This window comes from Emydura macquarii, unplaced genomic scaffold, assembly GCF_026122565.2.
Source record: "Emydura macquarii macquarii isolate MOO-44397 ecotype Brisbane River unplaced genomic scaffold, CSIRO-AGI_Emac_v2 contig_587, whole genome shotgun sequence".
Classification (NCBI taxonomy): Eukaryota; Metazoa; Chordata; order Testudines; family Chelidae; genus Emydura; species Emydura macquarii.
Genome location: NW_027130724.1, coordinates 15,618,296 through 15,643,857, shown reverse-complemented (window position 1 = coordinate 15,643,857; position 25,562 = coordinate 15,618,296). Strand labels below are relative to the sequence as shown.

General features: G+C 42.0%; 1 protein-coding gene across 12 annotated transcripts in view; it reads left to right on the top strand.

The window, feature by feature from the left end:
- IRAG1 (inositol 1,4,5-triphosphate receptor associated 1) overlaps positions 1–25,562 on the top strand; it is a 174,952-nt gene that overhangs the window by 65,342 nt on the left and 84,048 nt on the right. For 8 of the 12 annotated variants that reach the window (XM_067540803.1, XM_067540801.1, XM_067540802.1 and 5 more), the window contains one exon: positions 3,673–3,791. The exons of 3 other annotated variants lie outside the window; for them this stretch is intronic. The gene's annotated coding sequence lies outside the window, so the exon portion shown is untranslated. Of the gene's footprint in view, positions 1–3,672; positions 3,792–7,694; positions 7,962–25,562 lie in introns of those variants that run through there. One more of the 12 variants, XM_067540798.1, reaches the window with a different exon arrangement.

Here is a 25,562-nt window from a genome sequence, read left to right as displayed (position 1 = left end):
TGTCAGCTCTTTCCTTCTCCATACAGTCTGCAGTGTTCATCCTTCAGGCCCTCTGCTTGCAATCCAATGCAGCACTGGCTTGCAGGCTCTTATGGAACATGTCGTCCCGAGTCCTCCTCTTTTTCCTTCTTATCTGACTCAGGCATTCCATGTGTGTGGAGGGGGAATGCTGCAATGGCAGCAGCTACAAATAAAACACACAGAGGTACCATTGACAGTATAGTCATAACAGAAATCAAAAGCTAAGGTTCAGAACTCACTTCCCTTGCCCTCTTGAAATTTTGAACAAGACATGCCTATTGACATTTCTGCCTCATAGTGCTTGTGCACCACTCACAGCACCAGCCATGGTGAGTATTCCCACCAGGGATGAGGGAAATGAAGAAGGAAATGCTCAGTTGCATGAAACTGAGTACAGGGCACCATTTTCTGAGGTGGCAATTTTAGCTGATATCTCACTCTGGAGGGTAACAAAGACACAAAGAGCTCAGCTGTTGCTTGTGTCCCAAAGCCACCTGGGCCCATATGCTGCTACTTTGTTTACTACATTGGTGCCTGCTGAAGTCATCATGGAGGTGCATGGGAAAGCGTCCTACTGCAGAGGAAGAAATAAGACTGCCATCAATAGAAATCTTCGGGAAAGGATTGCAGAGAACCTTAAGGGGACATTCCTTTGTACACAAACATGCCTCCTCCCCCTAATGCTTTAACGGGAATGAACGCCTAACACTGCAGGAGAATGAAAAGCAGATAATGCTGCTTCTTCTAGTACAAATAAATAAATGAAAAGTCAGTAGCTGTGTCCTGCTGAGTTGGGGGGGTCCCATCAGTACCTCATTGTAATGGGAAAAACATTACACGCTTTTCTAAGGTTCCTTTCCCTGCATCAGGCTCGCCTGTGCTCAACTCCCAGAACAGACTAGACTGCAGCAAAGTCAAGCAGGTCCTGGTTCACAGCATAGCTTGACACCCTGTGACGGGATCTGCTGCAATATCACAACCATATATGAATGATGAATATGGGGGTTATAAGGCACTACTTTAAGGAGCAGTGTGTCACACACACACACACACACACACACACACACACACTCTGGTCACGTCCCCCATCCTCCACCTCCTCCTCCTTCACATTTTCCTTGTCCTCTTTGTTTACTCCAGTGGTCTGTGCCTCAGGCTCTTCTGAGGTGTACATGGTCTGCGGGGTGAGGTGGTGTCTACACAAAGTGTGGCATGCTGCTCTTTGTAAAAGAAGGCAAGTCTGTGGCTTGGCACCGCATTGACTGTTGGCCTCCCTGGCCTTCTGGTATGTCTGCCACAATTCCTTCACTTTCATGTGGCACTGCTGCTGTTACCTGTCATAGCCCTTCTCTTGCATCCCCTGTGCAATCTGCTCATATATGTCCAAGTTTCTGCAGCTGGTCTATAGCTGTGACTGCACAGCCTCTTCTCCCCACATGCCCAGGAAATCTAATATCTCCTGTCTGCTGCAAGCCAGAGTGCCTCTGGAGCATACAGCCAGCAAGGTCAGCTGGGGAATTGCACATAATAATGGAGAACTGCGAGTTGTGCTCACCAAGCTGGGCAGTCAGGAAAAGGTATTTCAAAAATCCATGGAGTTTTAAAGTGGGGGAATGAGGTTCCAGTATCCATGACCCTGGGCATGGCAATTCACAACTGTGACAAAAGCAGTTAATGTTGGGCATTGGGGAACAGCTGCTGGAGTACCGTTAGGGCTGAAAGAAGTAATGCAGAGTCTACACTTACACTGTGTTGCTCTTAGTACATTGACCATGACTAAACGCCTTTCAGGGAGGTGGTGTTGCTGTAACAGGGTGTTTACATCAGTGGGAGACAAATTTCAGTTTAGGCACCTGCACATCTACGTTGACGCAAAGTGGCTTATGTCAACCTAATTTTGTAGTGTAGAACAGGCCTGTCAATGGTACTTTGGAAATATGACTTAAAAAAAATCTGAAAAACCTCTACACAGTAGATAGTAATATTTCGTTTCTCATATGTATTGAACTCATGCTTTCCATAAGCATTAGCCATACCTTTCTTCTTTTCCATACTTATTTTTTTTTCTATTGTAGAGACATTCATTATGTTTGCTTTGTGTATTCCCCACTTGCTTTGTGTATTAGTTTCAAACCTGTTCTATTTTGAAAAGCAATGTAAACTCCCTGGAAATGTATGACAAACACATGGGTAATGAAAGTTTCCACAGATAACTTTTCAGTGAGTTCACACTAGGTACGTTTTATAATAATGGTGATGCTATACAAGTCTATCCTTTAAAGGCTCTCAGAGCAGCACGGGATAGTATTGATAGTATTCCAAACACTTATCTGTTTTGTAGATTTTTTCCCACTGAAGCTGTAGTGCACTAGGTTTAACAACTTTTAGCTTTTTGTAGTAGCTGTTGTTGGGAATGGGTTACAGACTCCGGCCAGCCCCGCCATCATACATGTTAATCAGACTCATGGGAATGTTATTAGGGGAATGGTTCTTCCCATGCTGACTGTCAGCCAGCCAGAAAGGAGTTTTAAAGAACCAGCAGTCCTAAGTAGGCTCTCCTTGGATGAGAGATATTTTGAGGCTCATCTAGGCAGAATAAAGTAAATGAGGGTCATACTGTCTGAATATTATGCCTGCCCATAAATTGGGGAGGAAGGAGCCCACCATTGAAAAACACCAATGTATCACAAGTATTATTTTTTAAAACTTTCCACATATTTGGTCTCTTTGACTACTTGTGCCTATGCAGGTGGTGTAGTATGTAAACCCGAAGGCTGTAGAAACTCCACATGGGCTCCAAGATTAGGAAGAGAGCTCAGTACTGAGAATTGGGAGCTGCAAGCTGCCAAAAGGCAGAGTGTTAACTTGCATATGCTACAAAAGGCTTCCCTACAATTCCCTGCGGTAGGGCTGGAATTCTTTTCTTTAGTTGCTACAGCAGCAGAATACTGACCATTCCTCTGAATAGAGTGATTCAACTATCACAGAACCCATAGGGGAGCATGTGAGGCCCAGGGTACATAAATATTATTCTTCTGCATCAGATAAAAAGTACTTAATTGTTTTTCTGTTTTTTCTTTGTTTGTTCTTAATAATAAATTTGTAACTTATGGAATTCATCCTAGTGCAGAGGACCTGCACCCCTGCGCTTCCCTCCCACCCCTCCCTGGGGAATTACCTAACCCCTATATAAAGGGCTTGTGTGGTGTTTAAATGGTGCTTAGGGTTTTCTCTGGGTCCGTCCGTACTGAGGTTAATTTAGCTCAAAATGACAGAACAGGATCTTAAAGAGACAAGGTATCTTTTATTGTACCAACTTCTGTTGGTGAGAAAGAGACAAGCTTTTCAAACTCTGAGTGGCTCTAAAGCTTGTCTGTCTGTCTGTCTCTCTCTCACCAACAGAAGTTGGTTATAAAATAAAAGATGTTACCTCACCCACCTTGTCTCTCTAATATCCTAGGACTGACATGACTACAACTGCACTGCACAGAGAGCACGATCTTGTGCAGTTTATTTTTAAATATGTACAATACGTGCTATTGCTTGATTATTTTGAATTCCTTCAAATACAGATAGGCAACATCCTAGATTTTGAAAAAGTTTCAGGTTTACTAGCGAACATATTAAGATTTCTTTTTTCTCTCATAACAGGAGGGTCCTGCGTACTGTGTTCAATCCGAAAGCCTATTGCCATTTCATTATCCCTTGTTCTTCACCTACAATACTAGGCTTTACCCATGATGGTTCCAGGCTTCAGATTCTGCTGATAGGTAATGGAAATATCAGTTTATTTTATAATTTTTATGACTTTTCAACCTTACCTTTGCTTATTTATAGGACTGGGCTACAGCAGTTTTTCATTTGGGGTCTAATCCTACAACTCTTATACACACAACTCCCAGTGGAATCAGCTGGAGCTTTTACATCTTATTTTTGTTTTATTAAATATGTAGGCTATTTGCTAGCAGTTATAAAGTGGCTTCTCTTTTATTGAAAGGTAGAGGTTTTGGTTTTTGTTTTTTTTTAAACTTATTTTAAGTAAATTAATTGTAGGGAGGACAAATCTATTGCTAAGGCTACAACTGTGATAGATTATTATAGAACATTAGTAAAACAAAATTATTTGGAGGCAGTTTCTGCTTTCAGATGCACTCACATGAATGGCTTCCGTCACAGCCAGTGGGAGTGCTTTTATTCGTCAAAGGACAGAATTTGGCCCTTGAAGTCTGCACTGGATGTTGTATGAGGAGTTAGTTAATTTAATCAGGATGGGGGAGGAGGACTATGACTCAGGTAACTAGTGGTCCAGAGCCAAATTCTGCCCCTAGTTGTCCAAATACAACTCCTATTAATTTGTCCCTTAATATTAAAGGTGCAATTTATACTCCTTCGGCACTGAAAAGATCTGCTGATCTGTGGTCAAATGCCTGTTGAGATTGGAGTATACAACGAATACAGGATTGGGTTAAGAATTTGCCAGGAAACAACCAGATGCTATTTTGCTAGTGCCACAGAACAAAGTGATTAGTAATCAGTCCTGTCTCATGAAATAAATAGCTGCTAAATGTTCTGCCTGAAAGACTGAGTATGGTTAATTTGACCCTCAGTGGTTACAAGGACCATTTCTACTTGAAACAAGTAAATATATCATATCAAGAGTCTTAAATTGGTGGTAGCAAAAGTTATTTTTAACAAGTTTAAATTATGTCTTGTAAGTAATATTTTTGCATATTCTGAGATTCTTTAATGGGTCCATTATTTTAAACCCTCCGAGAATAGTTTAGAATGCAGTACAGTGAAGAAAACAGCCAAAAACAGTCTGAACATGTTAGCATTGAACTATTTCTACCCCACCCATCTCCCATCCTGGCAACATACAATTTCAGTGTTTCCTGCTGCATTTGTGCTTTTCAAAGCATTGCACAGATATTTACAAGGACAATTCAACAATGTGTGACAATACCTTTCCGTAACATCCTCAGTACCATTTTGAAAATACAGACTTTCCATTCACTGCCTAAGGAATATTAAAGCCTTATAAACCAAATTCTGCCCTCAGTTATATCCATGTAGCCTAACTGATGTAACAGAGACAAAGTCGCTGCTGATGTGAATATGCACAACTCTATTGACTAAAAATGGTTTTGCAACAGCTGATGCCTGCGGTGAATTTGGCTTGGTGAGGCTGCATTAGTTAAATGAGGGCTGACTTGACCCTCTGAAGTCATACCAACGAAATTGTTTGGAAGATTTAATTCAAATTCTAGGTGCCCCACTGCTGCAAAAATGAAGAATAAAATGTTAACCTTAATACTTAAACTGTTACATTATGCAAAGGTGTGTACGGTCTTTGAATATTCATGAAATTGTACAGCAAACTTTTCCATTAAAGTTGTCGGTTGTAATTTAAAATGAGCTGCTTAAATGCTACTTCTTTTTTGGCTCATATCAACACAGAAGTGTTGCCATGCACACCTAGAATACAAAGTACTCTTATTCTCAGTTCTGGCAATAGAAGAATGCAGTGCTATTCAGATTTAGCAAATGCAAAACTGACTTGATATGGTAAGAATTTTAGTGTCCCAGTCTTTTATTTACCAACCCAAGTATGTTTCTGGCTTCTCTAATCAAGGTTTGAAGCCATTTCTCTTTGAATTAATTGACTACAAGGAATTTGGAGGAAACTTTATCATCAGAGCTAGCTTTTAAAATAAAATATTTCCTGTAACAAAAAGAAAAAATAGTATATTCAGTAAGTTACTTTTATCCTTTTTATATCATAAAATGTACTTTTCTGTTTAGGAGAAAAACAGAAAACATATTAGAGCCAAAAAAAAAACCCTTTAAAAATGAATTTGCATGTTACCATTAAATGCCATGGCAATTAAAATAAACATTGTTCTATTTAGGAAACATTAAAAAAGAAGTGTTGAATGTGGTTCTGAGCCACAGAGATTTTTTCCAACACAATGATGAGTGTCCTGCATGCATGGAGATCCAACTACTTTGCAGTGTGTGGCAATTATAATCAGATGGGATAAAAAGAGATGTTTTTTATATATATATATATATATATATATATATATATATATATATATATATATTAGGCGTGCTTGATAGCGCCAGCTATTATTAAGGTTGCCTGACACTTCCCATTATAAGACCTAATTTTCAATTGTTTATAAATGTATTAGACTGTAATTATTTGCCAGAAATTCCAGTTCATTCCAGTTAATCCTTGGGAACAAAAGGTAGAAAAAAGAAGATTGGGAGGAAGGTTGTCTAATGGGTGAAGCAAAGAACTAAAAAAATAAGATCTGATTTTTATTCTCCACTCATCCCCTCAGCACTAATTAACAGTGTGACCTGATGCAAGTCAATTTAGATCTAATTTTTTTCTAAAGTTTCTACTAATTTGGGGTAACTCAGTTTTTGGTCACTCAATTTAATTCATGAAACAACTTTCAAAGGTTCTAAGTGAGCACTTCCAGTTCCCAGTGACTTTTTCTGGAGTTGTGGTTGCTCCCTGTCTTTCAAAATCAATTGCTAGGTATTTGACATTTCCAAATTTAAAGACCACTATTGAAAATGTTGGCCTTTATTTCTTTGTGCCTCAGTTTGCCATCTGAAAAACAGAGATAATATGTAATATGAGTGTTTTGAGGTCTGTTTAACATTTGCAAATTGCTTTGAGATCTTTGGATGAAGGGAACAATGAAAGTGCTAAAACTGTTATTAATAGGATAAATCTTGAAGTCTCAACTCAGTTTATTCGATCAAACTCTCACTGACCTTAGTGAAAGTTTTCACTCAATAAGGCTTTCAGGATTTTACCAATTGTTGTAGTTTACTTAATAGCTGGTAGGTATATAGTTTATGATAATAGCTTACAGTAAACATCTCTTTAAAAAAAAATTGATAACTTGCCACAGGAAAAAAAAGTTTTTCTGCTTTTCAATTTACCTTGGAAATACCGGGAATGTAAAGGGTGGTGCTTCCTGGTTTTGCTGTGGACACTTGTGAGAGGTCACAGATGAGTATCCAGAACTTTATCCACCCATAAATGAATGGGTTAGGGAGGGATGAATCTTTTAACAAAGACAGCTTTTCTTCCAATTGTTTACTCGAGTTTTTGAGATAAATAGGTGGGAACAAAAACAAACAAAACCCAAAAGTTTTAAGTAGGTCTAAACCAAAACAAATTTCCCTTCTCAGTTTATCGCTTTTCACTTGCATGATGGTATCTCTAGTGTCATCATAATATTTTTATGCTGACCATAATGTTGTTTGCTTATACACAGATCTTGCATTGACTTACCTAAATTGGTAAAGAAAATTATTTAAATTGGTGCAATCCTCCATGGCGTAGAAGCAGTGATACCAGTATAAAGGAATGGTGTGGTAAATTTAGAGTTTTCCAAGAATTTAAAAAAAAGGGTAGACAAGAACTGAGTTTTTTAAATTAAAAACAACCAAATAATAAATACATTTAAAAAATTAAGTCCTTTCCTGCCATTTTTATAAATCATAAAGAAGCAAAAAAACAAGGACACAAACACATTGTTATTCCCTTTCTGTATCACCCTGAAAGAATCATTGTTTTTCACTTTTGGAACTTCAGGTTACAATGTCAAATTGTATTTTGTTTTGATTTCACAACAAATGGTGGTAGATATATGTTTCCATTATAGTTTTAATCTTGATTTTAAAAGAGCATTTACAAAATGACATGAAATTATCATCTTAATTCCAAAGCTTTTTATGATCAAATATTGTGTTTGAATCACAGAAGCTTTGAATTTAGAATGTATTTGGACTCAAGAAAGATGCCGGCACACATTTTATAACACACTCTTCCTTCAAAGACAAGGATCAGAAGAAAATGTTTTAAATAAGAAAAGGTGCACCTATAAAACAGAACATGGAAACAATCATAAAAGGTAGAGTGAGCATATTTTTGTTGTCATTTCTGATAAACCTGTTGATAAAATCATGATTCTAAAGTCAAAAGTTGAAACTATTTCCCAGCAAAATTTTTATTAGACAAGACTATTCCGAAAACTATTTAACATTAAAACCAAAAAAGGAAAAAGTTTTCATTAGAACATTGTTCAGTGTAACAAATAATTCTTACTAAACTCATTAGTGACATAGGGCCAAATTCTGCCTTCAGATATTCACTTACAACTCTTATTTGGGAGTCTTTCAAAGGAATGTACAAATATGGTTCCTAGGGCAAATACTTGCTTGTGCACCCACCTAATATTACATCAGAAATGCCCCGTTTATATCTGCTTATGCTAGTGGGCTAGACAATAGACATCCTATGCCTTGGGGCCCTGTACACGCTGCATGTCATAGAGTGTGTCTGCACCACAAAAGCAGGGGCAGAAATGGGCATGAACAGTACATTTTCATACCAAACTAACTCTTCATTGTGTGTCCATTACTCCACTTCCCACATAGTAAAGGTTCTGAACCACATGTCAGAACTGAGGACTCTTTCCCTCCACCTTTTTGTGCTTCAGTGCCTCTTTCAGGGTACAGCTCAATATCCGTAAAGTAGCTTGAGATCCTGGGGGGACAGACTCTCTGGAAGTACAAAGTATTTATTTTAATATGGAAAATGAGTGCTTGAAAAAGGTGTGGAAAATAATTTGCATCCGCAGAAAATCTGACAAATTTTCATTAAAATTGCTTTGCAGAAAAGGAGAATAAATTCCAGCTGTTTACCAATGTATTATCAAAACTGGCATTATAAAATCACTGCTGCCTAGCCGGAGCTTGTTTCAATTTTAAAAACAATGGGCCAAACCCCTTTCTCAAGCAAAGCTCCCAATGACATTGATGAGTGAGAACTTTGGCCTAAATTTTCAAAAGTAACTAGTTAGAGTATTTCAATTTTTGGTCGCCCAACTTTTGATACCTTAAAAGAGCATGATTTTCAGAAATTGGATGCTCAACCCTTTTTGAGCAGCTGGACAGTGGCAGCACAGCTCCAGGCTCTCTTTGTTGAAGAGAGATTCATGAAGGAGGTGGTCTGATTCCGCAGTAACGGGGCCCATATAACTGGAATAGTAGAGGCAGCCCCTTCATAAGGTCAGAACTTCCTTTCTCAATAGATCCCCAGTATTTACAGGATTTGATGGCCATGGCCTTTACCTCCTCTGTCCTATCCAACAGTCTTTGCAATGACAGGATAGGATATGACCATGAAATTACCATGGCTTTTGGTCAGCCCAACTGATTAGGGACTTACTGGGGCACAGAGAGCTATAGGACATTCAGTACATCTATGCAAAACATTTCTACAATAGACTATAGTCCTCTAATGGTTTATTTAGGGGGAAAGGAATTCCACGGAACCCCAGAGGTTCAACAGCTCCAGTTGTGATTTAGCATGGATATTATGATTTTATGGAGGACGTGTGTTGTGTTTTGTTTGTTTGCCTGTTTCTCCTGTCCAGCTATCCTATGATACTGGATCTAAGAATTGCAGAGGAATTATTGCAGTGACATGTTATAATCTTCATTATCATGAGATAAAGCAACCTCATTGTTACAGCTTGGTATAACTTCTCTCCTAAATTCTGCTCAGTGGATACATTGGGAAAAATTTGTTTACAGTGTTTCAGAACTTGATTATCTCAGGAAGCAAGACTATTCATCATGTCTGAGACCAATAACTTTGCTTGGTTTTAGCGTCTGCTCAGATGCTCAAAGAAGATCTGTGCCTGATGGACTGATGAGTGGTACATGTCAGTGAATTGAGGAAATGAAACTTAAAGAGAGAGAGAGAATAAACTTATTCCCCACCTAAATTAAAGATGGTGATCTCTTTTCACAGCAGACTGACATCATGGATCCTGGGGGAGCTGAGCCAGTGGGAAATATCAGTCAATTTGAGTGTCTCAATCTTCATGCTATCTATTTGTACTGTTAATTTTAGGAAGTTGAGCCAGTATTGGGAATGGCTTAAGTGATTCATCTCCAAGTGAGATGGGGAGTGTCTGTGTATGCAAGATGGGATGGAAGGAAGATTGTGCAAGTGAGCATGTGTGATGAAGTGAGGGAACAGACATTCAAGAGATTGGTAGATAGAGTAAGTGTAAAAGGAAAGGAAAAAAAGACCAAGAGGTTAGGACTGTAGTAACTAAGTCTGGTAATTGAAGAGGCAAGAATAGAATTTGATTCCCAAGCCCTGACATTGCCCTCCAAGCAAGCAGAGATCACCTCGTGTTGCTTTGCAGTGTCCCGTCTGGCTGAGTTGGGAGAGAGTATGCGCGGATGGGGGCTCTAAAAGAGACTCCATTCAACTATTCTTTGATGAGTAAACTCAGCATCATGTGGAACTTTCACTATGGAGGCTGTGAAATTGAGGAGGGAAGGCTCTTCCCTGGGACAAAAAAAAATAAAAGAAACCTGGAACTCAAGACATTGACAAATAGATTTTTGGTTTTTTTTTGGCACTATAGGTTAAAAAAGTTTGATTCAGTCTCACTTACCTATAAACTCCAGTACCTGTGCAGCGATTAACACACTTTCGCAATACCAGAAATATATCTGGTAGCCTGGCATTTATAAGCCCTCTAAAAGCATTTAATGCTGTCCACATTCTAGAATCCAAACTGACAGAGCAGGGAGATTCCAGGCATTCTCCAGACTGGGATACTTTTACTGTCTCAAACATAGGAGTGGCCATACTGCCTTCCAAAAGAGTCAGGTGCCAGATGCTTCAGAAGGAATGAACAGAACAGGGCAATTTTGAATCTCCTGTCATCCAGTCCCAGCTTCTGGCAGTCAGAGGTTTAGAGACACCCAGAGCATGGAGTTGCATCCCTGACCATCTTGGCTAATAGCCATTGATGGACCTTCTCTCCAGGAATGTATCTAATTCTTTGCTGAATGCTGTTATAGTTTTGGCCTTCACAACAGCCCCTGGAAACAAATTCCACAGGTTGACTGTGCATTATGTGAAAAAGTGCTTCTTTTGTTTGTTTTTTTTAAACCTGCTGCCTATTAATTTAATTGGGCAACCCCTAGTTCTTGTGTTATTGAAGGGGTAAATAACACTTCCCTATTCACTTTCTACATTCATGATTATATACCTCTACCAGGTCCTCACTGAGCCAGCTCTTTTGTAAGATTAACAGTCCCAGTCTTTTTTTTAATCTCTTCTCATATGGTAGCTGTTCCATACCTCTAATCATTTTGTTGGTCTCCTCTGTACCTTTTCCAATTCTAATGTATCTTTTTTTAAGATGGAGTGACCGGAGCTGCATTCAGATTCAAGGGTTGGATGTAATAGGATTTATATAGTGGCATTATGATATTTTCTCTTTTATTATTTATCCCTTTCCTAATGGTTCCTAACATCATCTTTGACTGCTGCTGCACGTTGAATAGATGTTTCCAGAGAACTATTCACAATGACTCCAAGATCTCTTTCATGAGCAGTAACAGCTAATTCAGACCCCATCATTTCATATGTATAGTTAGGATTATTTTTCCAACGCACATTACTTTGCATTTATCAACATTGAATTTCATGTTTCATTGTAACTCTTCGCAGTTGGCTTTGGACTTAACTAACTTGAATAATTTAGTATCATCTGCAACTTTTGCCATCTCACTGTTCACTCCTTTTCCAGATTATTTATGGATATGTTGAATAGCACAGGTCCCAATACAGCTCCATGGAGTGCCCTGCTTTTTACCGCTTTCCATTGTGAAAATTGATGATTTATTCTCACCCCTTTGTTTCCTATCTTTTAACCACTTACTGATTTGTTAGGGGAACTTCCCTTTTATCTCATGACTGTTTACTTGATTTAAGAGCCTTTGGGGAAGGACTTTGACAAAGGCTTTCTGAAAGTCCAAGTATACTATATCCACTGTATCACTTTTGTCCACTTGCTTATTGATGCTCTCAAAGAATTCTAATAGATGGTGTGGCATGATTTCACTTTACAAAAGCCATGTTGACCCTTCCCCAACATACCGTGTTTATCTATGTGTCTGATCATTTTGTTCTTAGTTATAGTTTCAACCAATTTCCTTGATACTGAAGTTAGGCTTACCAGCCTGTAATTGCTAAGATCGTCTCTGGAGCCTTTTTAATAAAAAATTGGTGTTTCATTAGTTACCTTCCAGTCATCTGGTTAGAGGCTGTTTTAAATGATAGGTCACATAACACAAAGTAGTTCTGCAATTTCATACTTGAGTTCTTTCAGAACTCTTGGGTGAATACCATCTGGTCCTGGTGACTTATTACTGTTTAATTTATCAATTTGTTCTCAAATTCCTCTATTGACACCTCACTCTGGGACAGTTCCTTAGATTTGTCACCTATAAAGAATGGCTTGGGGGTAGAGATTTCCCCCACATCCTCTATAGTGAAGATCAATGTACAGAATTCACTGAGCCTTTTTCCCCTTGAGAGTTCCTTTAATACCTGGATTGTTCAGTGGCCCCACTGATTGTTTGACAGGCTTCCTGGTTCTTATGTCAATAAAGAAAATTTGCTGTTAGTTTTTCTGTATTTTGCTAGTTGCTCTTCAAATTCTTTCTTATCCTGCCTTACTATATTTGAATTGACAATTTTAAAATAAAGACTGGATGTCCTTCTAAAACATATATTCTAGGAATTATTTTGAGGAAATTGTATGACCTGTGGTATACTGAAAGTCAGGCTAAATGATCATACTGGTCCCTTCTGGCCTTAGGAACTATGATTCTATGAATTGCTTGCCTTCAAGTGTTATATTTAAATGGGAGTGTTCTACATTTGACTGTTCCTCACTAGCTCCTACCTGTGTTTTACCAATTTCTTTCCTGTCCTCTTAACGAAGATATAGTGTTCTCCCTTTAATAAATTAATCCCTGTGGAATGTCTACATCTGAACCACGTGCTCCTTCTCACCTATCAGCTTTCTACCCTAAAGAGGTTTGCATGTTAGCTCTCTAATGCAATGCCATCCTAAGGCAGCAAATGGTGAGGGTTAAGGTCTCTGTGCTATTCACTCTTGTCTGTGATAGAAGGGAGCTCATGAAATCAGATATGCCGGAGAGAGAATTAGCTAGGATCTCCTTTGCCCTGGCAGATGAACATCACATGTTAGGGTTCTACTGTAAATCTGAGGTCCAGGGGAATAGTCAAAGGGTGAGGAGTCTTGTTCTTGACAAAGTCATGTTGGTTATTACTTATAACTGTATTATGCTCTTGGTGCTTACAAATTTGATTGCTTAATAATTTGTTCTAGTATGTTTCTAGATATCGAAGTTAGGCTGACTGATCTATAATTGCTCAAGTTGTCTTCATTCCCCTTTTTTAAAGATAGATATTATGTTTGCCTTTCTCCAGTCCTATGGGATCTCACTCATCCACCAAGAGTTCTCACAAATCACAAATGGTTCCAAGATTGCTTCAGCTATTTCCTTAAATATCAGAGGATGAATTTCATGAGGCCCTGCCAACTTGAATACATCTAATTTATTCTTATCTAAATATTCTTTAACTTGTTCTTTCCCTATTTTGATTTGTGTTTCTTTCCCTTGTTAATATTAGTTATGTTAAGAATCTGGCCACAAATCACCTTTTTAGTGAAAACTGAAGCAAAATAGGCATTAAACGCCTCCACTTTCTTACTGTCTTCCATTATTAGTTCTCCTTTCCCCTGAGTAGCGGAGGCTCTACATTTTCCTTCATCTTTCTCTTGCTCCAAATGTATTTAAAGAACTTCTGGTAGCCTTTTATGTACCTTGCTAGATGTAACTCATTTTGTGCTTAAGCTCTTCTGCTTTTATTCCTACATGCTTGTGCTATTCTTTTATACTCCTCCTTAGCAATGCATCCATGTTTTCACTTTTTGTGGATTTCTTTTTGATTTTTTTTCAAGTCATTGAAGAGCTCCTGATGAAGCTGTATTGGCCTTTTACTAGCCTTTCTATCTTTCCTTCACACAAAGATAGTTTGCTGTTGTGCCTCTAATACTGTCTCTCTGAGAAACTGCCAGCTCTCCTAAATTCCTTTATCTCTTAGTTTTCTCTCATGGGATTTTACCCACCTGTTATTCTGGGTGAGGAATATAAATTACTGCTGCCCTGAGTACCAATAACCCTTCCTTCACAATTTTACACAGAAGAAAAAGGCAGCTGTGTATGACTGAAAGTAGAGAGAGAATCAGTGGCAGCAAGGGAAAGCCAAGAGCTTCCTGCTAATGATATGGGGAATGTGCAGGGCAGATAGACCAAAATTCATGGAAATTTGCTGTTCTCACAGATCCTGGCCTTCTATGAAAACTTCCAGTTATGTCCCCTAGTCATTCAACTCTTATATGGCTCCTCCTTCCAAATGAGATGATGTGCCAGAGAGAACGGGTTAGGGGCACAGAACGTTTTTTTCATTCCTTCCATGGCTATTGTCATGCAATCAGGAGGATTTGGCCTCATGACATTAGCAATGAATACTCGAGTCTATAGTACACTTAAATGCATCTGCACCATAATAGAACAATACCATAACATCAAACAATGGAGAAATGTTGTGGTTCTCTTATGCAAGGACTGCAATTAAAAAACTTGTAGGGTGACCAGATGTCCGGATTTTATAGGGACGGTCCTGATATTTGGGGCTTTGTCTTATATAGGCGCCTATTACCCCTCCAGCCCCTGTCCCAATTTTTCACACTAGCTATCTGGTCACCTTAAAAACAGGAAGATAACTTTTATATGAACATCTACTAAGTTTAAAAAAAATCTTCATGGAAGATGTTTGTTTTAGTCAAAAAGAAAACAAAAAACAGTGGAGATATATCCAAGGACAATGTCAACAGTCTTGAGTGAGGCAGATGAAAGAGATGAGCATGCTGGCTCTTATGTGCTTTCTTCATTTCTGTTTGGCTTTTTTCTCAGACCCTTTGTTTTTCTTTGCCCTTCCCCCTCCCCTCCAAGGGACCTCAGGATTTTTCATTCGTAGATGTTTGTTTTTTCATGTTCAGATTTGCCTGGATGTAATTCAGAGAGATTCCTAACATTCAGAACTGCATGTAACAGTAAAACTACTATGGAATTAGGGCTTCTTAGCATACCTTTCATTGTTAGATAATGCATATCTGAATGGCTGTGTATTATTATTTAACGTTTGCATCTGTGAGTCAAGCTGCAAAGCTTTAGTCCAAATTTACAAGGATTTAATGTATGTTTAAGGGAATACTCTGATTCAAAGTACTTTTTTGCTTGACCCATCTCTTTTATTTCTTGGTATTTTACTGAGTTATTGTTGAATTTTTTATGTCATTTTCTGAAAAATTTATAATGTTAAAAATAATACTATAACCCTACTGCATGTACATAATATCAGTGTTCAGTAACTCACACATAACTTTAACAAAGTTAAATCCTAATAGGCAAGACAACAAGGATACCTGTTAACACAAGCAGATGCATGCAGATCCCAAATTAAACATTATTACAGATATGCCTTAAACTAAGCACTGTTCCCTAAGTAAATAATGGGAACCCCCGTCAGCTGAAATTTTAAAAAGTAGACTGGATTAGACAGTAGGAAACATAGCGAGGCTGTGTTATCTAAAAGGTTTCTTTCATTGGTATCTCTGCACATCTGTGATATCAGGTATTATGAGTTTTATGTTGAAATCAGTGTCTCCTTAATGTCTCTTTTTTAAAGCTTTTAAATGCCTGTTCATAGTAATTAGATGAGGTTCCTATCTTTCTTTAGTTTGAAAGGGGGACTGTTTTTTCCCAGAGAAATTCTTCTCTGTTGTTTAAAGCTCATCTTTTCACACAGACACTCCATATACCTGACAATAACAAAACTTGTTAATAAAATGCAATATAAATTCCCTAAATAACTTTATTAAAACGATTACCATTAACAAATGGGGTGTTTTTATCATGTATGTCAGTGCTATGACATTTATATAAATGTGGTACATTGCTTTTGGATCCTTTCCTGGATAATCAGAGGAAAAATAGTGCTGATTGAGCTGTTTTATCAGGGAAAGAGTTTTACAAATCAGACACAGGGAACATTTTGCCTCTTGCATTAGAATTAGACTATTACAAAGAAACACTAAACTAAACTATTACAAAAAAATTGTCTTATTGCTCTTCTCCTAAACTGCTAGAAAAATAAAGAATGTAGATTTTTCACTGTACATAAAGCTGCTCAATCTCAAGTTTCCTTTTTCTTACCCTATTCTGATAGGAATAGTATTTTATTGCCACCCTTTTTGGTTCTATTTTTGGAGGACAATCTTTTGGGCACCACATGGAGTAGGTTAACAAACCATCTGTTCATAACAACTTGTTCAGTTTTTTAGTTGTCTGCTCATAAAGAAGAGGAAGACTCTCCCCACTCATTTCTCCCCCAGCCTTATTTACCCAAAATCTCAGGCTTTCAGAACAAAATTTTCAAATTTAGATGTGTAACAGTTAGGCTCTAAACATATTTAGACTCCTAAATAAAATGGCTTGATTTTTCAGAAATGCTGAGCACTCTCAAATCCAATTGATTTTAAAAACCAGGACACCTTCATTTACGTTTTAGGAGCCTAACTTTAAACACCCCATTTAAAAAAATATTGATCTTAGTGTATATGTTTATATTAGATCTTTGGTTCTCAGAGTATAGTCTCAGGACCACCAGCAGTGCATGGAGTTCTTCCTGGAGCCCTCATCTTTAAATGTTTTCAGGGCCAAGCAGTAGGAGTAATGGGCTGCTGAATGGGGAGATTGGTCCATGAGAGGTTCTTAATCTTTTAAAGTGGCCTGCAGAATAAAAGCATTGAACCATTCACTGTATTAGATAGTTGTCATTGTGAGAGAGTAAGAACACCATCCTGGTCCTGGGATACTTGTTAGTAGGGAATTAGAAGGCAAGGATATGGATTTTGGGGGAGAGAAACTGTGGAATGTATTTATTTTTGTGCTGTAAAACTAGTAGGAGGAGAGACTTTTTCCTGTCTTCATTGTTGTAAGAATCCTGGTGCAGCCATAAGAGCAGAGCACTTGGAAGACAGGGAAAGGGGAGGCTTCTTTTCCTTTCTTGGGTATATTTGTTTAATGTAAGATGTTTTTATGAATACTGAAGAAAACTGAAATACTAACTACTCTGCATCATTTTCTATCTGCCCTGACCTTTCTGCTGGCCAGACAACCAGTTCTCTTCCTCTTTTTCTCAACTGACAATGTGCTGATTTCTCCTTCTCCCCACACCTTGCAATCTACATTTGTATTAGACACTTGGATTTCCCCCTCCCCCCGACTCTATGATGCCTTCTTGCCAAACTTAGTAGAATGCAAACATGGGAAATTTTTTCCTTGTAAATTGGTTTGTTGTCGTCTCCTCCTTTTTCCCTTTTCTTCCTCCCGTCTTTTGAGGTTGGATATGGAAGCACTTAGATTGAGGTCAGTGGGCAGCACTTCACCTTCGGTGAGGCAAGTTGCTTTAGAGCCTATTACTTCGTAGTAAGTGAGTTGATTTATCATAATAACTGGCCAATCTGTTAGGCATTTGAATTACAGCCAACATCTATGTGACCTCCTTGTTTTCAGTGAAGGCCTCGTGTGCACTGGAAATTTTTCTAGTTTCCAACCACAGATATAGCTGCATCAGTGCAGATTTTAAGGGTAGACCAGGATAGCCACATTCTGCACTGGTGGGGCTTACCTATCTTTTAATGTAGAATAACCATGACTAGCGCACTGTTTTCCTTGATTACATTTGGGGTTTGTACCAGTGCTGCTACTGCTGCTTCTGCTTTGTGGAGTTTGCAAATGTGTACTGTGGTACTGGAGCATCTGGTGTCACCCGGATCTTGATGGAAGAGTTATTTTGTTAATATAACGTCTCTAGATGATGTATTGAATTGGGATGATTGATTTTATTTATTTTATCCTGGAGCAGTGACACAGTGTTGGACCCTGTTTTTAAATCAAACACTCTTTAGTGGCTTACCTTGAAATTGCATCACTGTCTCAGTTTTGCAAAATCCTTTTAATTATAAATCCAGCTCTGAGGAATGCATCACAATCTCAGCTAATACATAAGCTCTTTTGAGAGGCAGCCAAACCATTGCTATCTTGACCAGTGAGATTCCTATTGAATTTCTTGGCAAGACACAGAAGAAACAGGATGGCCTTCCTATCCATAGATGGCAGAGAGGATCTTTGTTTTTAAATCCCAGTAAAAATGTTGTCTCCGATTATTATAAAGGGATAAACTACAAAGAATCGCGTGACTTCCCATTATGGCCTTACTCTGTCCTCTCTGACTGAGGCCCTAAGGAGGTTTCCTCAACGCATTTCATTCAGATTGTCTCTCTGAATCAAATGGTTAAAAATAAGTTTCACGCACTGGAAATAACAGGGTATAAAGATGTGGGGAGAGGGTTCATTTAGTGAATAGTGGAGGAGCTGCCTTCTCACAATAGACCCTGTTAGACAAAATTTTTGATTGGAGGGGGATAGAACAAGGGCAGTATTTTAATATAGGAACCCTTTCTTTTCAGTGTTGAAATGAAAGTAGGTGAGATTGAACCAAAAGATACTTCATAGCATATTACTACTATTGCTTTTGAGAGTCTTGCTTTCAACAGCTAGAATTAATGAAACTCAGGTGAAACAATTGGGAAGCTGTGCAGCGCAAGCAAAAGACTTCCTGGAAAGTGTGCTTTGCAAAATCTTTTATCACATTGAAATTAATTGGAGTTCAGTAATTGACTTTAATGGGAGCAGGATCTGTGCTTTAGGCACCAATCCTGCAATGGATCAGTGCCTTTGGAAGGACCCATTTGGAATAACAGTGAGGACAGTGAACATCCTTCATCCTGCTATAAATATACAATAAAAGAGGTGATGAGATAGTGTTGACTGTTTCTGAAACCAGAAGTTTGTATGGCCAAGTAATGTCGCTATCTGCTTGCAATGTTTTTCTGTTCTGAAAAGAGACTCTGAAATATGGCACTGTGCAGGTTCATGTTTATTGTATGTCTGTGACTTCTGGATCAGATATGCACAAATAAAAAGATGATGCAGTTTTTTTCCTCAAATTGCTAAACCTGCAAACTCAACCTGGAAGTAAAGTTGTCATTTTTCTGACTCATGCAACAACACAGATGTTCCAGTCAGAACGCAGAACTTCAGAACCAATACCATCATCAACACGAGTAAGTGTCAGTATTACCTTTTCAGTAAAATAACATGTTGGACTCTGAATCCCCACAGGGAGCAGATTGTTTGATTTAAGGAGATGCCAGTTTTAGCTCACTTTTCAGTGTATAGCAACACTTTAAGATATCACTGGGATTCATAAGCAGGAAAAGAAACCAACTCTTTCCTGTGTTGACTCTGTCATGCTAACAAAAGTAAAAAGCAGTTTAAAAAAAATCATCACTAAAACAAGCAGATCAGACTCTAAATATCCTCAGGGATCAGATCTGCTGGGTAAGGGGGCTCTTTTTAGGGAGTCATTTTTCAGAGTGGAACCTCACTTTGAGCTACCAATTAGGTCATGCAGTGGTTGATGATGTTTGCTGAAGAAGGCTTTCTAAAATCCAGACCAAAATCTGTCTGAGCCAGAAGAGTAACTTCTTTGCACATTACTAATCATTTCTCTGTTTTTATCACTCTGACAATGCAATATTTAACTAGCTACGTTTGCCACTTGCTTAGATGAGCTGGAGAGTTTAATATAATTTATGTCTCTCTGAAAGACAGCAAATACCTCTTAGGATCCCAAAGTAACTTGTTTATAATAGTTTTAATCAAGAGAATGTGTTCTTTGGGATCACTCTTTTTAATAAGGACAGAAAGAAGTTTTGTTCCATTTATTTCTTCATTTTTTGCTTGAATAAAAACTAGCTGTGTTTAGTTTATTGGGTCACTAACCAATTGTGTTCTGCCCTAGTTGCCTTCAACTTATTTAATATTGCCAAGTTAGAGCTTTCCTAATATTTTTTTTCCAAATTATATAATTTGTGTCCCAGCTCCACTGATGCCTATGTGATTTTTTAATATAATGTTTGAAATTATAGCTCCATGTAGCATAACTTTAAATGATTTCCAAAAGTGGAATGAATAGACATCAGAGGACATGGGATATTTTTTCCCAAAGAAATGTTAATTTGTTCCTTTCCCTTTGCTAAGAAGATTGTCAAATTGCCATTTCAGAACTCATCTCTACTGATCTTCCCAACTCAACTTACATGTCATACTAAAGTAAAGACATGATCTGAAATACAGTTTGGAGACTATTAACATCTCCTAGGAGAGGAGAGGACATTGGTTACTACATCATTAACATTCATCTAGCAAAGGTGTTTTTGTCTGCAGACATTTATTTGTATTATGGTAACATGCAAGGGCCCCAGTCACACATCAGGGCCCCATTGTGCTTGGCGCATATAAACACATAACAAAAAGATGGCTCTTGCCCCCAAAGACCTTACAGTCTCAGGCTAAGGCTACACTACAAGCTAAGGATATCATTCCCTGGCTTGTGCACACATAATTGTGCTAGCTGTCATCGATCTAGTGCAAGTATAAATAACAGAGTAACCACAGTAGCACGGGTAGTGGCAGCAGAGGCATGGCTCAGCTGTGCTGAGTACATACCCACCAGTTTTCGAAGTTTGTACTTTGCACAGCTGGGCGATGCCTCTGCTGCCACTACCCTTGCTATCGTAACTATGCTGCTATTTATACTCACGCTAGCTTGATGACAGCAAAGTATGTGTACTCAAGCAGGGGAGTCACATCCCTAGTTTGTAGTGTAGATGTAGCTATGTCTGCTGTTTGATAGCAGTGTAGAAATCCTTTGCCTTAGAACAAAATGGTGTTGACGCTAAGAGCAGTTTGTCCAGGACATTTTAAAGTTACCTCTATTATCAGTTCACTTTGGGACCTAGTAGTGGACCTAACTATTAGGGAAACAGAGAAATCATTTCCATAACATGTAGATGGGTATATTCATTTTCACAAGCAATTCTCTATCCATTTGTTCTCTCTTCGAGTGATTGCTCATATCCATTCCATTATAGGTGTGTGCACGCTCCGTGCACAGATTCCCGGAACTTTTTTCCCCTTAGCAGGCCCCGTAGGGTCGGCTCAGGTGCCCCCTGGAGTATCGCGTTCATGCGGTGGTACATAGGGTGCTGCCGACTCCGCGGGCCCTCAGTTCCTTCTTTCCACCCGTTGACGGTTGCTGGAACATAGCCTCTTGCTTTGCAAGTCGCAGCCCCTTAGTACTTAGTTTGTTAACAAAGCCTTCAGTTGTTAGATAGTTAGGAAACCCTCAGGGGTTTTTTCTTCGCGTTGGGCCATGCCTGGCTCAACAGGTTTCAAACCTTGCACCGAGTGTGCCAAACCTGTCCCTGTGAGTGATCCTCACACTCACTGCCTCCAATGCCTCGGGGAGCAGCACCGCAGGGATAAATGTAAAATATGCAGAGCCTTGAAGTCCCGCACCCAGAAGGAGAGAGAAGCGCGGCTGAAGGCTATTCTGATGGAGTCCGCCCTCCGTCCGGACTCTGAACCGGCGCGTTCCCCTGCGGCACCAAGCATCTCCTCAGTGCGGAGTGCTCCACTGGCACCGGCGTCATCAACCAAGGTCCCGGCGCCGAAGTGCCGCAAGGACTCCGCGCACCGAGACTCCCCCGCACCGCCGACCCGACCCAGGGGAGTCAGGAGATGCCCCAGCCACATGCCGTCGAGATTACTCCGGCACCGGCATCTCCATGCAGGGAGCCTTCCCCGACTCTGCGGAGTGGGGTAGAGCCCTTGCAAGGACCATCGACGCCGGAGGCGTTTGCCGTGGCACGCGCCCTCTTGGGCCTGCCCACACCTCCGTCCCCCCCCTCGGCCGAGGGCTAGGGGACCTGCGTCTCGGGGTGGCCCCGGTGGGTGGCAGAGACAGGAGTCCAAGTCTCCCCCCAGACGGTCAAGGAGGGTAGAGAGTGTGGGCTCCCCTCCCAGCTCTGGCACCGAGTCAAGCTCCTTGACACCGCGGCACCGAGGGAGGTCGAGGAGTTCACGAAGGACTACCTCTCAGTCCTCCGTGGAAAGTCTGGCTCGGCACCGCAGCCCATGGCACCAGTCCCGATCCCCGGCACCCAGCCCGGCACAGATCACGGTGCCCTACATGGCGGCACCGCCTCCGCCACCGGCACCACTCCCACAGGCTCCGGCACCAACGCGCGCAACATCCTGTGGTCGGTCCCACTTCTCTGGTCGGCGCCGATCCTCAAGGTCCCGATCCTCATGCCGGCACCGACGGCACCGCTCCTGGTCTCCAGGGGGAGCAAACGTCGACGCAAGTCGTTGAGAGGGAGGAGATGCTCGGGCTCCAGTAGCTCCTGTCCGCGCCGGCACCGCACCCGACGACACCGACATTCGCCGTCATCATTGTCCTCCAGGAGCCACTCCCCCAGAAAGGGGAGTAAGCAGAGATCCAGCGGCTCCAGCTCCAGATCTCGGCACCGGGTGTCCCAGTCAGCACCGATGCCAGCTCCAGCGTGGCCTCAAGGGCCTTGGCAGTGGCCATATTGGGGTCCCTGGGGTACACAGGTGGGCCAGGCTACCGCCTCACTCCACTCTTCTGCGGCCCCGCCACCACCTCCTCCTGCGACCCAGCAGGATAAGGACCATCCCTCCAACGTGTGGTCAGACCCAGAGGAAGGCCCCTCCACAGGTCCACTTCCTCAATCCTCCTCCTCATCCCCGGATGATGTCACCTCTCGGGACCGCAAGACTCCAGTGCCTGATTTTAGAGCTCACCAGGACATGCTGAAAAGGGTTGCCAGCAACCTGGGGTTAGAACTGAAAGAGCTCTCAGAGGAGGAGGATCCCCTATTCGGGGTTTCTGGGATGGTAGGTCCATCAAGAGTAGCCCTCCCCATCCACGAGAGGGTGCTCAAGGTTGCGAAGTCCCTCTGGCAAACCCCTGCTTCGGTTCCCCCTACTGCCAAGGGAGCCGAGAAAAAGTACTTTGTACCCAGCGAAGGGGTGGAGTACTTATATAATCACCCTGCACCATGCTCACTGGTAGTGGATGCGGTGAACCAGAGGGATAGACAGGGGGCTTAAGCTAACACCCTCAAGAACAAAGAGGCCAAAAAACTAGACCTGTTTGGCTGCAAGGTCTACACAACGGCATCTCTGCAGCTGAGGATCGCAAACCACCAAGTGCTCCTCGGGAGGTACAATCTCAACCTCTGGTCCTCACTGCAGAGACTCGCCGAGATCCTTCCGCAGGTCCTACCCCAGGACAAGGCTGCGGACTTCTCGACCGTAATCGAGGAGGGTACTGCGGTGGCAGGAGCAGCCCTGCATTCCTCCAGTGACGCGGCGGACACCGCTAGCAGGGCTATGGCCTCGGCCATAGTCATGAGACGGTCCTTGTGGCTCCAGTCATCGGGGTTGTCCCAAGAGGCCCAGCACACCATTCAAGACCTCCCTTTCGATGGTGCTAGCCTCTTTTCGGACAAAACTGATGACAAGCTGCATGCCCTGAAAGATTCTAGGGCTACGCTGCGGTCCTTAGGGCTCTACACCCCACAGCCCTCAAGGCGTCGGTCTTGGCCTCAGGCCCAGCGGCAGCCTCAGCCGCCTCCAAGACAGCCCCCTCCGACCCGCTCAACCCAGGAGGGATCAGGAGCGGTTCCGAGGCCCAAACCGCCGCAACCGTTCCGGGTCTTCGGCGGGGGCCCAGCAAGGCCCTAATAAGGGCCAAAATAATAAAAAATCCTTTTGACGGTGCGCACGAGGGTGGCACTCTTCCTTTCCTCCTGGATCTCAACCGGCCCTTTGCCCACAGACTCAAGCCGTATTATGCTCACTGGCAAACCACTTTACTTTGGACCGATGGGTCCTTGGTATAGTCCGCAGGGGCTATGCCTTACAGCTGACAGCCTTCCCTCCAGACTCCCCTCCTACCCAGTCCCCCTTTGGGGACCCCTCTCACGAGCAACTCCTCGCTCAGGAAGTCTGCTCCCTCCTCCAGCTAGGAGTGGTGGAGGAAGTTCCCCCGCGGGAAAGGGGAAAGGGTTTTTTTTCCCCAATACTTCCTAATCCCCAAGGCCAAGGGGGGTCTGAGGCCCATTCTAGATCTCCGCCGTCTGAACAGGTTCATCAGACGCCTCAGGTTCCGGATGGTCTCCCTAGCCTGTATCATTCCTACCCTAGATCCAGGGGATTGGTATGCTGCCCTCGACTTAAAGGATGCATATTTTCACATTTCTATCATCCCGGGACACAGAAGGTTCCTACGCTTTATGGTAGCTGGTGCCCACTACCAGTTTGCAGCCCTGGCCTTTGGCCTTTCATCCGCCCCAAGGGTATTTACAAATGTATGGCGATAGTAGCAGCCCATCTGCGCCGCAAGGGAGTTCAGATATTCCAATACCTGGACGACTGGCTGATCCGGGGCAGGTCCAGGGCCCACGTCAGGAACAGCCTTCAGCTCACGTGCGCAGCGTGCACCAACCTGGGGCTGCTCATCAACGAGCAGAAGTCCATTCTCACCCCGGTGCAGTGCATAGAGTTCATTGGGGCCACGCTAGATGCCACCCAGGCCAGAGCCTTTGTCCCAAGGCCTCGCTTCGAGGCGATGGCTGCCATAATAGACGACCTCTACAGGTCCCCCACGACAACAGCCAGGTGGTGCCTCCAGCTGTTGGGACACATGGCAGCTTGCACGTATGTGGTGAGGTTAGCTCACCTCAAACTCAGGCCTCTCCAGATGTGGCTAGCCTCAGTGTACGCCCCAGTCAGACACCCTCTGAACAGGATGACACATTGCCCACCCCAATATTGGCTTCCTTACTATGGTGGAAGGACTCAAGGGAAGTGTTGAAGGGAGTTCCCTTCAGGGAAGTAATACCGTCGGTGACTCTGATCACGGACGCCTCAGATGTGGGGTGGGGAGTGCACATCACCGGCAACCTGAGCACCCAAGGGCACTGGTCACCAAGTGAGATGTCCCTACACATCAATGTCAGGGAACTCAGGGCAGTCCGCCTGGCATGCAAGGTCTTCCTCCGGTTCCTCAAGGACAGAGTGGTACAGATCCTAACGGACAATACAGCAGCCATGTTCTATATGAACAGGCAGGGGGGAGCGCACTCCTCGGCCCTATGCCAGGAGGCCATACAACTTTGGGACTTGGCGGTGAGACACGACTTTCATATATCTGCCTCTCACTTCCCGGAGATCAGGAACGACGAGGCGGACCACCTCAGCAGGTCGTTCCTTCCCCAGCACAATTGGTCACTGCACCCGGAGGTGATAGCTTCCATCTTCCGCAGGTGGGGTGTTCCCCAACTGACCTGTTCGCGTCGTCCTGGAACAGGAAATGCCCGAGGTTCTGCTTGCTCCAAGGTCGGGAGCTGGGCTCCATCTCCGACACGTTCCTTATAGACTGGGCGGGGACCCTCATGTATGCGTTTCCCCCGATTCCCTTGATACCCAGAGTCCTCTTGAAGATCAAGAGAGACAAGGTGGATATCATGTTGATCGCCCCA